At 43.0% G+C, this 18,125-nt stretch overlaps 1 long non-coding RNA gene across 1 annotated transcript in view; it reads left to right on the top strand.

Moving 5' to 3' along the window:
* The first annotated feature begins 73 nt into the window (after window positions 1–73).
* The window catches only part of LOC112625276, a 32,878-nt gene continuing 14,826 nt past the window's right edge, over window positions 74–18,125 (top strand). Inside the window, exon 1 of the long non-coding RNA XR_003119552.1 lies at window positions 74–205. This is a non-coding gene — a long non-coding RNA (uncharacterized LOC112625276). The remainder of the gene's footprint in view (window positions 206–18,125) is intronic.

Below are 18,125 nucleotides of genomic sequence, written 5' to 3'. Positions count from 1 at the left end.
GGTGGAGCCGCGAGTCTTGGTACCTCGCCAGCGGGCGGAGAGCCGAGGGGGTTTCACTTCGGGCAAAGGGACTGTGGTTGTGACAGCCAGGAAACCGAGAACGGAATGCCAACACTGCCTGGGCTTAGAGCTTGAAAGGTATCTGATTTCACTGCCACGTCTTTGAAAAGTAGTGCACAGTGCAGTGTTCTTCGTGGCTGAACAGGTATCTTGTGATCTTTCGGGAATGTCTGTCCATTCATTCAACAAGTATTTTTGTGTTTATTGAAGGACGTCTTGTATGCCAGGCATTTGCTAGGCACTGGGGATACGCCCCTAACACAGATAGACATGATAGCTACCCTCATAGAATTTTCAGTCTAACAAAGAAAAGGGAGAAAACCAACAAGTAAACAAGCTCATTGAATAGTAACTAATCATGTCAAGGAAAGAAATAGACATGGTGTGGACACTGGGGGATGACTTCAGATACGGTTGTTATATGAGAACGTTATAAGATGGCATTTAAACAATCAGTCATTCAGCCTTGGAACCAATAAAATGATGAATTGTTCTGGGCAGAGGGGACAACAGACAAAGGTCTCTAGGTGGGACAGCCCGGCGTTTTGGAAGAACAGAAAGAAAGCCAAAGTGTCCTCAGCATATGGAGGGAGGGGAAGAGCAGCATGATGTGAGGGAGATGAGGCAGAAGGGGGCTTGGAGTTGGCATTACATTTTAAATTTAATGGGCTTCTATTGAGGCATTCGAAAAAAAGAATTGAAAGAATCTGGGTTTAGACTTTACATCACTTTGGTTAGTGTGCAAAGAACAGTTAAAATAAGCTATTGGGAAACTGATTAGGAGATTATGACAGATGAAATGTAAGGTGGAAGATGACTTGGATTAAACTATGACAATGTCACTGAAGGGAGAGAAAAGCAGAAAATTAGAGATTTTAAAGATAAAGAATTAACTTGATTTGGCATTTTAGTTATTCTAGGCCAGGGACAACTGTTCTGAATCCAGTGCATTTAATAAGCCAGTTAGAGAGTGACTTTCACGTTGATGGCTCACAGATTATAGTAATAACCTTGAGTAATATTATGTTGAGCTGACGTCTTTTCATAGACTTCCTGGATTTTTTTCTTTTTTCTTTTTTCTTTTTTTTTCTTTTTCTTGAGACAGGGTTTTACTCCTGCCCAGGCTGGAGTGAAGTGACACTGTCTCAGCTCACTGAAACCTCTGCTTCCCAGGCTCAAGTGATCCTCCTCTTCAGCCTCCCAAGTAGCTGGGACTACAGGCACGCTCAACCATACACAGCTATGTTTATATATTTTGTAGAGACGGGGCTTCCCCATGTTGCCCAGGCTGGTCTTGAACTCCTGAACTCAAGCAGTCCGCCCACGTCAGCCTCCCAAAGTGCTGGGATTACAGGCATGAGCCGCTGTACCTGGCCTGGAATTTAAAAACATAAAAATTTTATAGAAATATGTGTCTTAAAAAGTGCACATATCCTAAGTGTAGACAGCTCCATGAATTTTCACAGTCTGCAGACACCTTTGTATCCAGCACCCAGATCAAGGAACAAAACATTATTAATACCTGAGAACCCCGTCAACCTGCCTTCCAACCTGCCTTCTTCCAAGGGAGTTTCTATGCCGGCTTTCAACAGCATAGGTACTTTTGCCTATCTTTATATTGTTATATATAAAGACATAAAGTATGTGTTCTTTTGGTTTTGGCTACTTGGACTCAACATTACACTTGGAAGATTCTTCCATATTGTTGTATGCAGTTGTAGATCATTTTGTTTTCCATTCTGTGGATATACTGTAATTTATGAATTCATTCTTCTGATGGACATTAGGGCAGTTTGCCATTTAGAGCCATTATAGATAGTGCTACTGTGAGCAGTCTAGTATACATCTCTTGGTGATGGCCTTTTCATTTGATGGAGTATTTTGGTAGCTGAGTTAGAATAGTTTTTAAAAATCTATTCATCAATAATGTAGTATCATGTGTTGCAGTATCTCAATCATTTGGATTAAAATTTGGTGCAGATAATGAAGGACTTTGCTTTCACAAATGTGAAAAATTTTGGCAACAAGAAAGAAGAAAGATGTGGGAAGTTTTAAGCTTGGAAGTGTAAAATATTTTGAATTGTCCTGGAGTTTTGACCTTTTTTATAACCACTTGCATGCCCAGCATCTGAGAACATCATGACTTTGCAAAATCCTTGTACCATAACAGACTGGAATCCACAGTCACATGATAAGCAAAGCCACTTAGGCTGTTCTGAAGAATATCTTTGATACTAAAACAGTCCTTGAAATTACCTTTGAAAATCACACCATTTCACACTCTACCACAGCTCATTAAAATTAAAGCCAGCAGTTTACTTCTTATGAATTATGTGCTTCTGGGTTTGAATCTCTGAAGCATAGTTAAATACACTACAAAAAGAATTCATGGCCAGCACAGTGGCTTATGTCTGTAATCCCAGCACTTTGGGAGGCCAAGGTTGCCGATCACTTGAGCTGGGAGTTCGAGGCTAGCCTGGGCAACATGTCAAAACCTTGGTCTCTACAAAAAAATACAAAAATCAGCCAGGCACGGTGGCGCATACCTATGATCCCAGCTACTCGGGAGAGTGAGGTGGGAGGATCACCTGAGTCCAGGAGGTCCAGGCTGCAGTGGACCGTGATCTCACTACTGTACTCTAGCCTAGGTGGCAGAGTGAGACCCTTTCTCAAAAAAAAAAAAAAAAGGCTGGGCGCGGTGACTCACGCCTGTAATCCCAGAACTTTGGGAGGCCAAGGCGGTGGATCACAAGGTTAGGAAATCGAGACCATCCAGGCTAAGACGGTGAAACTCTGTCTTACTAAAAATACAAAAAATTAGCCGGGCGAGGTGGCGGGCACCTGTAGTCCCAGCTACTCAGGAGGCTGAGGCAGGAGAATGGCGTGAACCCGGGAGGCGGAGCTTGCAGTGAGCCGAGATTGCGTTGCCCTACTCCAGCCTGGGCAACAGAGTGAGACTCCGTCTCAAAAAAAAAAAACAAAAAAAACCCACAATTATTTGTACATCAAACCCTCATAACACGCAGTTTATCTGTATAAGAAACCTGTTCATGTACCCCAGAACCTAAAATAAAAGCTTTTAAAAATGTGAATAATGTGTAAAGGAAATCATTATTTGGTTTGACAAAAAATTAAAAAATGAAAAAGAATTCACCACAGAGGTTGACGTGTTATGACAGATTACTGCACAGTGTACAAAATAATCAAGGGGATACAGCACTCCATACATTCAGTAAGTTGAGCTACTTCTTTATTCAGTTTATATTTTATTTTATTTACTTATTTTTTTCTAGAGCCAGGGTCTCCCTATGTTTCCCAGGCTGGAGTGAAGGGACTATTCACAAGTGTGATAATAGTGCACTATAGCCTTGAACTCCTGGGCTCAAGTGATTCTCCCGCCTCACTGGAGTAGCTAGGACAACAGGCATGCACCACTGTACCCAGCTCAGTTTATGTTTTAAAGAATTGAACCATCTGCTGAAAACCACTGGCTATCAGAAAATTATACCCAAAACAATTCATAGGGCTTTGAATGGGTGGGTGGTATGTATAACTGCAGAATTATTAATACTCATTAATGAATCATTTGTTGTTAAAATTAGATATGGACATTTTTGTATACTCAGAATCAGCAATTTTCTAGAAAAGTATCTGTATGCTACTTTTGGCCTCATGCCTAAAACATGGACCTGGGATACTAGGATGTATTTTTTCCACAGTTCAGGTTGCTCTGTCCTGAATTGCTAGCCCAGATGTCCCTTCTCTGTGTTACCAGGATAATTGCCAAAACACTGACCTAGAGAAATTTTAGGCCTGTCACAGCGGCTCATCCCTGTAATCCCACCACTTTCGGAGGCCAAGGCAGGAAGATAGCTTGAGGCTAGGAATTCAAGACCAGCCTGGGCAACACTGTGAGACCCCTGTTCTACAAAAAAAGAAAAAAAAAAAAGACCAGCCAGACATCGTGCTGCATGCCTGTAGTCCCAACGACTTGAGACGCTGAGGTGGGAGGATGACTGGATCCCAGGAGTTCGGGGTTGCAGTGCGCTATAACCATGCCACTGCACTCCAACCTGGGCAACAAAGCGAGACCTTGTCTCTTTAAAAAAAAAAAAGAGAGACTGAATTTGAAATCTTGTCCTTGGATGCAATTAAACTTGCAGCAATGATTTTATTTTAAAATATGATTGTTGCTTCCCCCACCCTGTGTAATTTACCTCTACAGATTTGGAGTAAATAGGCTTCAGGCTGGGCGCAGTGGCTCACATCTGTAATCCCAGCACTTTGGGAGGCCAAGGCAGGTGGATCATGTGAGGTCAGGAGTTCGAGACCAGCCTGGCCAACATGGCGAAATGCCGTCTCTACTGAAAATACAAAAATTAGCTGGGTGTGGTGGCACGCACCTGTGATCCCTGCTACTCTGGAGGATGAGGCAGGAGAACCACTTGAACCTGGGAGGCAGAGGTTGCAGTAAGCCAAGATCGTGCCACTGCACTCCAGTCTGAGCAAAAGAGCAAGACTCCGTCTCAAAAAAAAAGCTTCGACCAGTACTAATGCTACAGAGATTTGAAATGTCTTTCCATTTCCACCTCTGATTATTTGACTATTATTCATTCTATTTGATCTTATTCGTCTTTAATTGCATGTTTCCCATCAAAGCTGTTGTGAGAACAATCATATTTTGTAAATGTATTTTGTAAGAAAGGTTATACAAAATTGTGTTTTATTTAAATCGCAAATGCTCAAAATCAAGGAAACGAAGTATGACAGTCATTATTAGCATTGTTTGCTAAATACTTACTGCTTTCATCACCCAAGCCAGTAGTGCCAGGGGAGGGCTCGCACCTGTGACTTGTCCTGGTCAATGAATTGTGAGTGGAGGTGACGGGGTAATTTTTGAGTGTGAGCATTTCATGTCCCTGTGCAAGACCCTCCAAGGTTCACTTGCCTCTGCCATTGCAACCAACAATGTTGCAGAGAATGGCTGCTCCCTGAATGACTCCAAGGAAGAGAATTCCACTGCCAGCCTATGATACCCATGGAACATGAGTAAGAAACAAACCTTTGATGTAGTTTGTTACTGGATATTAACCTAACTTCACCTATCCTATCTCAACTGACACAAATATCAACCCTAACTTAAAATTAACTTAAAATTGTTTACTTGAATTGTTCTTGGGGTAATTTTAGCCTAAGGGAAATTTTCATACATTTATTCTATAATTATTCATGAAGATCACACTGTCAGGAACTATGTTAGGCTGTGGATTCATGGCAATAAATGAACAGCATAAACATGGTCTCTGCTTTCATGAGAATTGGAAGGAAAATTCGAAGGTAGGCAACTACCTATGATGAATGCTACAAGTGACAAAGTATAGTGTTATTCGGTGTGGCTGAATATTATATAAAGCTACCAAGAAACCATGGAAAAAGAGAAAACAAGTTTCTAATTCAAGAAGTATCTTGAAAACATAGAAAACATTCCTTATATTTGAATCTGAAGCCCTTCAGGGCTAACACCACTTTTGACCAATGTGGGTCCTCAGGCAAAAACCCAATTTCCTGTGCCTCTGTTTCATCATCTGTAAAATAGCACTAAATATAACCTGCCCTGGCTAACTTACATAATCACTGCCAGAAATCAATTAGGTAGAGAATATAAGTGTCCCATAAAAATAAGCAGTGTTGTTATTCTTTGAAGCTTTTACAGAGCATTGAAGAAGCCTATAAATATGCAGTTTAAAAAATTGAAAACCCTATAAAGCAACATACAAACACATTTAAATTAATGTTGTATCCTTCTAGCTGTGGGAAATGGTGCAGAATAACACGGTGAAAATTATACCTTGGATAATCTAAAAGTCAGTGTTTATTGCCAAGTAATATCTGCTAATGCACGGCTATTAGGATATGGCTGAAACAGGCCAAAAATTCCCTTGTAATCCCTATAAAGAATATTCAATAAATATTTTTCTTGCCAGTGGAATGAAGTGAATGTATAACTAGTTTTATCTGAGCTGAACAACAGAAAAATGCACACAGTATTAAGAGAAACTGACTTTGTCTTTGAAATCTGTAATCCTATGGGAAATGATGTCCAGTTTTCTAAACTCATTACTGTCTTCTGAGTCTCATTTATATTAGAGTTTGGAATATCAAGGTAACATTGTAAGAGATGACGAAAGGCCTGTTTGTCACTGGTTGTCAAGCAACCAAATGCACGTACAAACACACCTTCTTATTTTGTACAGAGTGGGTGTAGGTGCTGAACTGCTTTCCTGTTGGTCAGTTTCTCTTCCAATGGCAGAAAAGAAAGTATTATTTTTCCAGCTAATTGACATATTCTGGGAAAGTAACCAACTGTGTTTCTTTCCTTAGCAGTGTTAGATATAGACTTTAAACCAGGGTTAGTTTTGTAAGTTATTGTGGCTTTGGGCAATCTAGATTTTATATGCAAAAATACTCCAGAAAAAGTTTAAAAATTCAAATTTTGTGCTATGAGAAATGTGCAAGAGAGATCTGTTTTCTTGAAGAAGCTTTAATATAAGGAAATAAGAATATAAGGAAATAAGAATCCACAGTTATTCTACCACAGTGACACCAGGAAAGACCTTATCCAGGTCACAAATGACAGCAAAAATGATGTTCCCTTACCCCACCCTGTCTTCTCATAGACCATACGAAGCCACAGGAAGCTCGAGTCTGGGAGGAAGGAGAATTACAGCAAAGGAAAAAAGGGAAGGGGACCAAGAGAGGGCCAGCAGGCTGCCCACATGAGGGACCTCTGTATGGCCTGAAATGTGTTTCAATGTAAACAGTAAGGGAACAGATGCTCCTTGCTCTTCCAGTAACAAACTGGAAATGCAAAAACAAACCTGTATAATGCAAGGCTGTACTATTTTCTACCTGTTCTCTCTTTCTCTAGTTTCTGCCTCCTTCTACCAAATCCTACACCCTTTGATACTCTTTTCATCTTACAACATTATTGCACAAAGTTTCACTAGCTTCCCATTTCCAGTAGGGGAAAAAAAATCCTAAACTTCTGAGGCCGGTATTCAAACTCTTCCATGGACTGCTCCTGCCGTGAAGCAGGTAGAATTCCTGCTTCTTTGGGTGACTTAAGTCTTTTTCTCTTAAGGACTTCAACTGATTGGTTGAGGGCTACCCCTATATGGAGGATAATCTTCCAGATGAGGTTTACTGATTTAAATATTAGTCTCATCTAAAAATACCTTCACAACTAGACTGGCGTTGGACAAAATGTCAGAGAACCTCGGCCTGGCCAGATTGGCAAATAAAATTAACCATGACGCTAACCCTTACAAATACTTCCTCTGTCTAGGCACTGTTCTAAATGTTCTACATGTTATCAACTCACTTAATCCTTACAGCAGCCCTAAGGCAGGGGCAGTGTTATGATTGTCATCCCCATTTTACAAATGAGGCACAGAGAGAGAGGTTGAGTAACTTGCCTGAGGTCACACAGCTTGCAAATGATGGAGCTGGGATATGAATCCTTGCAGTCTGGCTCCACAGTTTAGATTCCTAACTACTGTGCTATTTACCTCAAAAATAGAAAATGAAAGCTGAGCTGATTGATAGTTTATATGTTCTTCCTGTAAATGTCTTTGTGTGCCCACAATTAACATCTATTCAATGTCAATTTTTACAGAAACCTTACATATATCCACACAATAGTCCTTCGATGTACACAGTACTATCCCAATGTTACAGATGAGGAAATTTTGAGGCACAAAGTTAATGACTCGCCTCAGGCCATACAGTGGAACAGCAGGGATTTAAACTTGGCCTCTTAGTCTCCAAGGTATATCGTCTTACTGCATTGCCTCTCTGTACATAGTTCATCAAGGTTAAACATTTTAAGAATGTTCTGGGCCAGGTGTGGTGGCTCACGTCTGCAATCCAAGTGCTTTGGGAGGCTGCCGAGGCAGGAGGATCACTTGAGCCCAGGACTCAGAGGGTAGGGAGCTATGGTCGCACCACTGCACTCCAACCTGAGTGGCAGAGTGAGACCCCTATCTCTTAAAAAAAAAGACAAAAAAAAGATGTTCTGAATAATCTCTGTTTAAAAGACCTTAAATTACTTTAACAAAAGTCAGATTTCTGTTCTGATACATTCCACAAGTGAAATACACGGTACATAAAGGATAAGTTTCTGACCATTTCATGTACCAGGAAAGAATCAAGTAATGACATGTTATTCAATAAGACTAGAACTTATATTAAGATTTTCTTTATTAATGTATTTTCTTTTTTCTTTTTGGAGACTGAGTCTCACTGTATTCCCCAGGCTGGAGTGCAGTGGCATGATCTTTGCTCACTGCAACCTCTGCCTCCCAGGTTCAAACGATTCTCATGCCTCAGCCTCCCGAGTAGCTGGGATTACAGGCATGCGCTACCATGCCTGACTAATTTTTGTATTTTCAGTAGAGACGGGGTTTTACCATTTTGGACAGGCTGGTCTGAAACTCCTGACCTCAAGTGATTTGCCTGCCTCAGCTTCGCAAAGTCCTGGGATTACAGGTATGAGCCACCACGCCTGGCCTATTTTCTAGAAGAAAGAGAATGAAGAAAGGTGAACTGTCTTAATAATTGACTTCAGTCATCATTTAGCAGCCACAGTGGGTCCTTTGTGATTACATATATACATATATATGTAGAAACATATATAGAGAGAGACATATATATATAGAGAGAGACATATATATAGAGAGAGAGAGTACATATTTGCGATCTTAAAGGAATTCACAAATCTTAGTTCTACAGGTACTGCACATGAAAAATTATGAGATTTATATGAGGAAATTTGAAAACATAACAAAGCTGCTGAAAATAAGAGTGGATAGATCAGAGCTGAAAGAGATTAACAGACATACTGGTGTAGTCATTATTGAGAAACTAACATAGTTGCTCCCAGGAGGTGAGATCCATTACATATTGTGGCACAGACAGCTAAATGCCTAATCTGATTTCCATTCTACACTTCCTCCTTACTAACAGAACCCTGATTCTTACGTGGGCACATTGCTGACCAAAATATAAGATTGTTTTATAACCTTTCCTATAATTAGTGTGGCCGTACTGCTAACTTCAATGCTGATAAGATGTAAGTAGATATATGTGAACTTCCAGAAAGCCACAACACAAGGACGCAGGCATACCTTTCTGTCACTGCTGTCCTGGAACTTGAGAATCATCTTGGATTGTGAAGTGACATGGTCCAGTTGGCAGAGCAGTGCCACCATCCTTCCAGGGAGGAAGCTGAGTCTCTGGTGGACATGGAGAACTATAATAGTCCTGCACAGAGGTGAAAATATGTGATATCTTTTCTCATTCATCATAAGGTTTGTGGCTGACACTCCTATAACAAAAGACAAACAAGAGAAAGGTGCAAAAAAATTATTTAATCAAAGTTTTTTTGTGACATGGAAGGCTTCAGAAATGAAAACCAAAGATCCAGAGAAAACTGTCTATTTTTACATGTAGGTTCAATGATAAATGGACTGCCATGTAGAAATGTGATTGGACAAAAAGGGAATGATCTAGTGGTGATAGATTGAGCAGGGAAACCCAGCAAGGCCTATTTGTTCAGATTCTCCTGGGTTTCTGCATGGCTCTCTGCGTGGCATGCCTTTATCTTGAGTATAGGACAGCACCCCTCTGGAATGAGGGTCGTATGACCTACTATCAGACAGTGTAGGTCAGAGAATATTTTTATGGCCAGCTTCTACACAGAAAGGCAAGGGAAAGTTAGAATAGCACTTCTACATTTTATGGCTGACTTTGGAGGAGAGGGATTCTTAGGAAAAAAATTCTGATGGGCCTGATTTGGGTTTTATGCCCAATCTTTGAGCCATTTGAGGGTTAGCATTATAATTTGTCCAGTTGTGGGCCGGGTGTTTTGGCTCATGCTGATAATCCTAGCACTTGATGAGGCCAAGGTGGGAGAATCACTTGAGGTCAGGAGTTTTAGACCAACCTGGGCAACATAGTAAGACCCTGTGTTTACAAAAAAATCGAGGTGGCCACTACAGGTGTCACCTGTATGTATATATGTGTGTGTGTATATATATATCATATATATATTGTGTATATATATATGGTCAGGGGTAAGGAGGGGATGTTGTTTGAGCCAGGAGTTCAAGGCTACAGTAAGCCAGCGATAGTCACGACACTGTACTCTAGCCTGGGTGACAGAGCAAGGCCTTGTCTCAGAAGAAAAGAAAAAAAAAAAAAACAGGATTTTTTTTCTTCCCATTAGCTTAAAACAACACCAATTTATTATGTTCTTCTACAGCTGAGCTGGGGTTTAGCTGATCTGGGTTTGACTTAGCTGGGCAGCTCTGCATCTCACTGCAGGGCTGCAGGTTGGCTGAATCAGCTTTGCCCTCCATGTCTCATTCTTCTTGAACAAGTACGATACCCAAGGCCTGTTCTTCTTGTGACAATAGCAGAAGCACAAGAGATTGAGAGGAAGCACTCAAGGGTTTTTAACACCTAGACCTGGAACTGGGCACATTGTCATGATGTCTGCATACCATTGGCCAAAATGAGTCACATATCGTTATGGAATCTTTGGGGTGTCACTTTTCTCGGCAGAAACCTCTCTGGCCAGTGGTGCCTTTGCCTCAGTTTGCTCAGGCCGGCTGGGCTCATTCCACTCACTTGGCCTAGGTAGGCTGCTCTTGGCTCATGCTACTGGCCTGAATCCCATGCCTGCCAAGGGAGACTGCATGGAGCGGTGAAGGGTGTGTGGGCAAGTATGGTGTCTGATCACTGCATAGTCAGACATGCCCCTGCTGCAGTGGGCAGGGGCAGCACAGGTGCTGGCACCCTGCAAGGCTGTGGCTGGACCAGGTGCACCACAAGCAGCTTCCACAGCTGGCACTGGGTAACATGGTGGCACTCAGAAGCTTGAAGATGCCAGAAACTTCAGGGCCCCAAAGACAGAATCACAGTCCTGGATCGGGGGGCTCCCAAGTCTGGGCTCCCCAAAGGGCTACAGCTTATCTTTCCTTCTCTTTGCCCACAACATTGTGAACAAGGAGCATGTCTCCGTCCTGTTTGTGTTACAACTCTTAGCCTCATTTGGCAGGTCCCAAGTTCTTGTCCTGCACCCAGGAAGAATGAGGTATGCAGACAAGTGGAGGGTAAACAAGACGAAGAGGAGCTCTATTGAGTGACAATAGCTCAGAGGAGACCCTGGAGTGGGTAGCTCCTGTCTGCAGCTAGTCATCCTAATGTCTGCTGCTCTCAGCAGAGAGGAAGCCCTGGAGTGGGTAGCTCCTCTCTGCAGCTGGCTGTCCTGATGTCTGCCTCCTGCTGCTGTTCATGGCACCCAGGCTGTAGGTGCCAATGGGTGCATTCAGGCCAGTGCCAAGCTGCTTTCAGCCTCTCCCCACTTCAGCTTCCCTCCTATGCTTGTCAGTACCCAAAATCTGGAGGGGGCTAAGGCAGCAGGGGGCTGGTGTGCCAAAATTGCCCTGAGAGTGTGGACACCCAGCCTGACTGTGTCAGCACCTGGGTTTGGCCCTGACTTTGTTCAGAGATCAGAGCAGGCACTGACAGCAGGGAGAAGCCAGGCAGTGGGAGCAGGCATTTCTGAGCCTGTGAGGGCAAGGGTGGCCTTCCAGGGCCCCCAAGAGTGCAGGGATGCCTGGGTCCACAGACCGCTTGGGTGGTTGCAGCTGCACCGGGGAGAGTGGGGCTCCTTCCTGCTCCTTGGAACAGGAGGCCTGGGTCTGCAGCCACGGTTTGGACAGATGCAGCTGTGCCCAGGAGGGTGGGGCTCCTGCCTAGTCCCCAGGCCCCAAGAGCACAGGGATGCCGGGGTCCATAGCTGTGGCTTGGGTGGTGACAGTCACACCCAGGAAGCTTCTGCCCCAGCTTGGAAGGGTTGGGTCTCCCATTTGTCCGCAGCTCTCACCAGCTTTATGGAGCATGCAGCCCCAGCTGTGCCTCCTTGCTGCAGCTGGTGTGATGGCAGCAGCTGCTCCAGATGGCCTACTGCTGCCATCAATATGTAGTAGATTCAACATGACCATAAATCAATTTCAGTTCCCTCCACCAAGAGGTAGAGTTTTCTCCCCCTGCACGTATTCCTTGCCCCTTGAATATGAGCTTGTGACTTGCTTTGACCAATAGAATGAAGTACAAGTGAAATTTATGGCTTGTAAACCATAGTCTAAAAAGGCCTTTGCAGTCCGGTTCACACCCTCTTGGAATGCTACAGCCAAGACAGAAGGATGAGGAAGTCCTGCTCAGGTTAACCTCTTTGTGGATGAAAGCCCACATGGAGAGAGGCCCAAGCATCCCAATTTCCTAGCTCAGCTCTCGGCTGACCCAATAGCTAGATGTAACTTCTTGAGTTTGCCCAGGTGAGAGCAGCAAAAGAACCCGTATCCAACCTGCAGAATTGTTGCATAGTTGTTTTAAGCCACTAAGTTTGGGGATGGTTTGGGATGCAGCAGTAGATAAAGAATACAATATGGCTAAGCCCGAAATCAAGAGCCAGGTAAGTATACTCTCCATACGACAAGTGTGTGGCTGCATGGAGGGTGAAGGTTTGAGACCAACAATTCCATCCACTATCAGGTATAATATCTGAATTTTAGTTACTTTAATTCTAGATTGATCTTCAGTTGTTAGTGGCTCCTGGCATATTAAATCTGTTTTCTAGCTCCGCAACCCATTCTATCTTTGTGATAGCTTATCTTCAGTTCTTTTCTTCCTTTACTCACATGCTATTTCTCCACCAAAAGGTGAATTCTATTTCTGCACTCTTGAATCCGGGCTGACTGTGACTGCTCTGACAAATAAAATACAGTGAAGTCATCCCTAACCTTTCAGAGGACTGGCAACTTCCACTCCCTGCCTCTTGGAAGTCTGGCATCATGTAAGAAGAACAACCATCCTGACTGCTCTGCTATGAGAAAACAAGTTTTTGGCACCTTATTAAAGACAAATGATTGCTTACCCATATGTGTGGAGTCCTCATTAGAGAAAAGGAGTTAGGTTGGTGGGACTGAGGGAAAGCAAAAAGAGAAAGCAGAAAAGCTATAAGTCTGCCTTTCTTCATGGTCCGGGACACATAGCCCTTCTGCACAAATAGCTCACAATCTTCCTGCACCCAGCTATCAGGAGATACCTGCAAGTTAGCTCACTGCAACCTTGGCATTGTCTGCACAAAGCCCTCTTCAGCATACAGCATCAACACTCGTCTATAAACTCTCCAGCAAGCCTTTATTTCCTGACAGTCAGCAATTCTTCTGCTGATTCTACCAGTTGCTCCCTGGCAACATATTTTTATACTTTCTCTAATAAATCTGCCTTTCTTTATCTACAACTGCCTTGGTAAATTATTTTATCCGCACGCCACTGGTCCAGATAGTCGTTGCTCACCCACGACATTATGTTTAGTGAAGTTCTGTTCTGTGTTTTCATTTTTTTAAATGGTAGATATTACATTTTGTGTATCTGTTCATCAGATGATGGACATTTGGGTTGTTTCCACTTCTTAGCTATTATGAATAATGCTGCTATAAACATTCTTATATAGGTGTTGGTGTGGACACACGATTTCATGATTTTGGATATTTATCTACAAGTGGAATTGCTAGGCCAGATGGTAGCTACTACACATCTTTGCATCCCCTTTCCTAAAAGGATAAACTGGGTTTTTTTGTTGTTGTTTTTTATTTCTTGTAGAAATGAGGTCTTGCCATCTTGCCCAGGCTGGTATTGAACTCCTGGGCTTAAGCGATCCTGGCATGAGCCACCACACTCGGCCAAGGATATAAACAGAAAACATTCTGCACTAATGTAAACGATGTTGTATATTTATTCCTGGTCTGTTTTCTGACTTTGTCTTCTACTCTCCCCAGGGTGGTTCTGCTCTGGGTCCCTTGACCTCTATAAGAGACAGCTACAGGCCAGGCGCAGTGGCTCACGCCTGTAATTCTAGCACTTTGGGAGGCCGAGGCAGGCATATCACGAAGTCAGGGGTTCAAGACCTGCCTGGCCAACATGATGAAACCCCCGTCTCTACTAAAAATACAAAAATTAGCTGGGCGTGGTGGTGCGTGCCTGTAATCCCAGCTACTTGGGAGGCTGAGGCAGGAGGATCGCTTGAACCAGGGAGTCAGAGGTTGTAGTGAGCTGAGGTTGTGCCACTGCACTCCAGCCTGGAAACAGAGCAAGACTCCATCTCAAAAAAAAAAAAAAAAAAAAAAGAGAGAGAGAGTTACAGGGACCATTCTCTTGCTTCATTCAGATCTCTGGTCACTGATAATTGTATTAGAGGGATCTTCACTGATCATTGCCTAAAACAGCTCCCCTTACCATCTATTCCCTTGCCAATCCCCATCTTCAGAGCACATAGCACCTCAGATATTTACTCATTTTTTTATTTATTTATGTCTGCCTTTCCTCAGACTGGTGGGAGGGGCGAATCTTCATTTTTTAAATTATTGCATCCATAGCACCTAGAGCAGAGCCCAAGTACTCAATATATATTGGTTAGATAAATTAGTGAGTGAGTGAATGAATGAATGAAGAATCTTCGGTTTCCTTGAGTCCTCTTCTGCATTGAGGACTGTCTAGTGGGAAATTATATCAAGCAAACACCATGCAAAGTTGGCCACTATCAGAAAATTCCAAGGGTCATTTGTGGGCCTAGCTGAGTCATGAAAGCAGAAAAGAAAATAGAATTTAAAATTAATCTCACCACTTCTGTTCTCACTTCATGCCATAGTTTCTGTTGCTTTCCTCTTTAGCTACTTAGGGAAAAATTAGGCCTTTTATATCCTTCAATGTTTTCTGTTGTCTACATTAAACAATGTGTGGCAGAGAACAGTGGGGCTAATAAGAAACCTTGGACCCACTGAGGCCTTAATTGTCGGTCCAAAAAGAGTTCACCTGATTTTCTCTATGTGAGTGTTTTTAAAAATATACAAATTTTTTGAGACAGGGTCTCACTCTGGCTGGAGTGCAGTGGTGTGATCTCGGCTCACTGCAGCCTCAACCTCCCAAGGTCAAGTGATCCTTCCACCTCAGCTTCCCAAGTATCTGGGACCACTGGTGTGCACCACCATGCCTGGCAAAATTTCATATTTTATGGAGATATGGTTCTCCATGTTGCCCAGGCTGGTCTCCTAGGCTCAAGCAGTCCGCCTGCCTGGGCCTCCCAAATTGCTGGGATTACAAGTGTGAGCTATGGCACCTGGCCTTTAAAAATTCTTAATCCCTAGAAGCACATGTCAGCCTGACTTTGCCCACCAGGTTTTCTTCATCTTACCAGAGGTCTCCTTGATATGTTCTTAAAGTCCGTCCTTTCATGTCTCTTTCTTTCTTTGTCATTTGCCCCCACTATTCTCATCTTCTGCCCCTATTCCAGTTCAAGGGTTGATTTAGACAGCTACAATACTAGCAGATGTCTATATTTCTGTGTTACTTTCAATTTTCTGCCATGTAGTTTTTGTTTGTTTGTTTGTTTCTTGAGATTGAGTCTCACTCTTGTCCAGGCTGGAGTGCAATGGCACGATCTTGGCTCACTGCAACCTCCACCTCCTGGTTCCAAGCAATTTTCCTGCCTCAGCCTTCCAAGTAGCTGGGGTTACAGGCATACGCCACCACGCCCAGCTAATTTTGTATTTTTAGTAGAGATGGAGTTTCACCACGTTGGTCAGGCTGGTCTTGAACTCCTGACCTCTGGAGATCCGCCCGCCTCAGCCTCCCAAAGTGCTGGGATTACAGGCATGAGCCAACAAGCCTGGCACATATAGTTATTTCTTATCTCAGCTTAGTTATATTGAGCAAATGTTTGTGGACTAGATGTGCGGAACATTTGCTAGGCCTTGGAGATACTGACATTTTAAAACAATTTCTACTTACAGTATTTTGCAATGTTAGCAGTCTCCACTTTACTCCTTTACGTTGTGATTGCAACCTTCTTGCAACTTCTCTATGGGCTTAAAATAGCTTGTACATAGGCAGTGTTCATTAGTGTGGGAAATTAGTCGAACTGAATTGATAACCAATCTAGAATCTGCTTTCGAAATTTTTTCCACTCTTTGTCAATCCAATCTACATCTACCCAGGAGTATCCTGTAAGTAGTGGTGGCAGGTTTTTCTGAGGTGGGCAGTCTATCCAAACCTACCACAAAGTCGGAGGAAGCTGAGAAGTCAAAGAAAGAGGCTGGCAAATCCAATTTCTTAGAAGGAAACATTTAATAGAGACTTAGGAACAGAAGCCATGTCTATCTCACCAGAGGCAGTGAAAAAAGATGGCAGATCCCCACACTATTACCTCCTAGGCCCAGGGTTTATATACCAGAGGTGAGGGGCAAGTTGGCTTCAGAGAGAATGGGTAGGAATTTTCCCTGAGGGCAAGATTGATGGTAAGTATTTGCTCTCACATAAGGGACAGTAGATGAACTGGGCATCTCAGAGGCATTCCCAGAACTGAGGTTAATCTGAAGTCAACATGGCAGATTACCCTCCAAGATGGAGTTACTTTGACCTCCCATCTAAGATGATGTTGTTTTGGCCTTCACATACTGTTCTATTTTTGACATTGAAGCTAAGAGGCAATTAGCCCAAGAAAATATTTGTAAATCATATATCTGATAAGGGGCTTGTATTCAGAACACATAAAGAACTTTTGCAACTCAGTAATGAAAAGACCAATAGCTCAATGAAAAAATGGGTGTGCTAGTGGCTGGACTCTGTGGCTCACATCTGTAATCCCAACATTTTAGGGAGGCTGAGGCATCAGGATCACTTGAGCCCAGGAGTTCAAGACCAGCCTGGGCAACACAGTGAGACTCCGTATCCCCCCACCCCAATCACTACCAGAAAAAAACAAAAAATAGCCAGGGGTAGTGGCACATGCCTGTGGTCGTAGCTACATGGAAGGCTGAAGTGGGAGGATTGCTTGAGCCTGGTAGGTTGAGGCTGCACTGAGCTGTGATAACGCCATTGCACTCCAGGCTGGGTGACAGTGAGACCATGTTTCTAAAAAAAAAAAATTTTTTTTTTGAGACGGAGTCTCGCTCTGTCACCCAGGCTGGAGTGCAGTGGCGCTATCTCGGCTCACTGTAAGCTCCGCCTCCCAGGTTCATGCCATTCTCCTGCCTCAGCCTCCTGAGTAGCTGGGACTACAGGCACCCGTCACCATGCCCAGCTAACTTTTTTGTATTTTTAGTAGAGACGGGGTTTCACCGTGTTAGCCAGGATGGTCTTGATCTCCTAACCTCGTGATCCACCTGCCTCAGCCTCCCTAAGTGCTGAGATTACAGGCGCGAGCCACTGTACCCAGCCAAAAAAAATTTTTTAATGGGGAAGAATCTGAATAGTTTTCCAGAGAAGATATACGAATTGCCAATAACCTAACAAAAAGATGCAACATCATTAGTCATTAGGGAAATGCAAATAAAAATTACGAGATACCACTTCACACCTAAAAGGATGGCTGTAATTTTTAAAAATGGACATTAACAAATTGTAGTATAATATGAAATACTTTTGGTCTTTGTCCCCAGTTCCTGTCACAGAGGACCTAAAACCTTTGGCATTTTCTATCTGGGTCGGGGCTCCGAGATAGCCTCAGGATGGGACTGGTCGCCAGAAAGACTAAGTGATTAGAGGGTTGAAACTTTCAGCTCTACCCACCAAACTCTGGAAAAGGCGTCAGGGGATTTTATAGCCCATTGGTCAGAAGTGTAGGTGACAACCTACTTGGATTGGTGTTGGAAGTTGGGGGCAATCTTGTGGGACACCCAGTTGGTGTTCACTAGAGAAGTTGGTGTGTCAGGAAATACCTTTACATATCCGGTCACAGAAGTGTTCTGTGTTGAGTGTGTGAGTAGAGAGAAAAAAACTGTTTTTCCTCCTCACATAAGTGTAGGCAAGGATGTGGAGAAATTCTCATATATTGCTGGTGAGAATACAAAATGGTAAACACTGTGGAAAACAGTTTGGCAATATACAAAACATTAAACATACAGTTATTATTTGACCCACCTGTTCCTAGGTATATAACC

Source organism: Theropithecus gelada, chromosome 5 (assembly GCF_003255815.1).
Source record: "Theropithecus gelada isolate Dixy chromosome 5, Tgel_1.0, whole genome shotgun sequence".
In the NCBI taxonomy this organism is placed as follows: Eukaryota; Metazoa; Chordata; class Mammalia; order Primates; family Cercopithecidae; genus Theropithecus; species Theropithecus gelada.
Note: the sequence above shows the minus strand (reverse complement) of the source record. Positions and strands in the feature narration are given on the sequence as shown.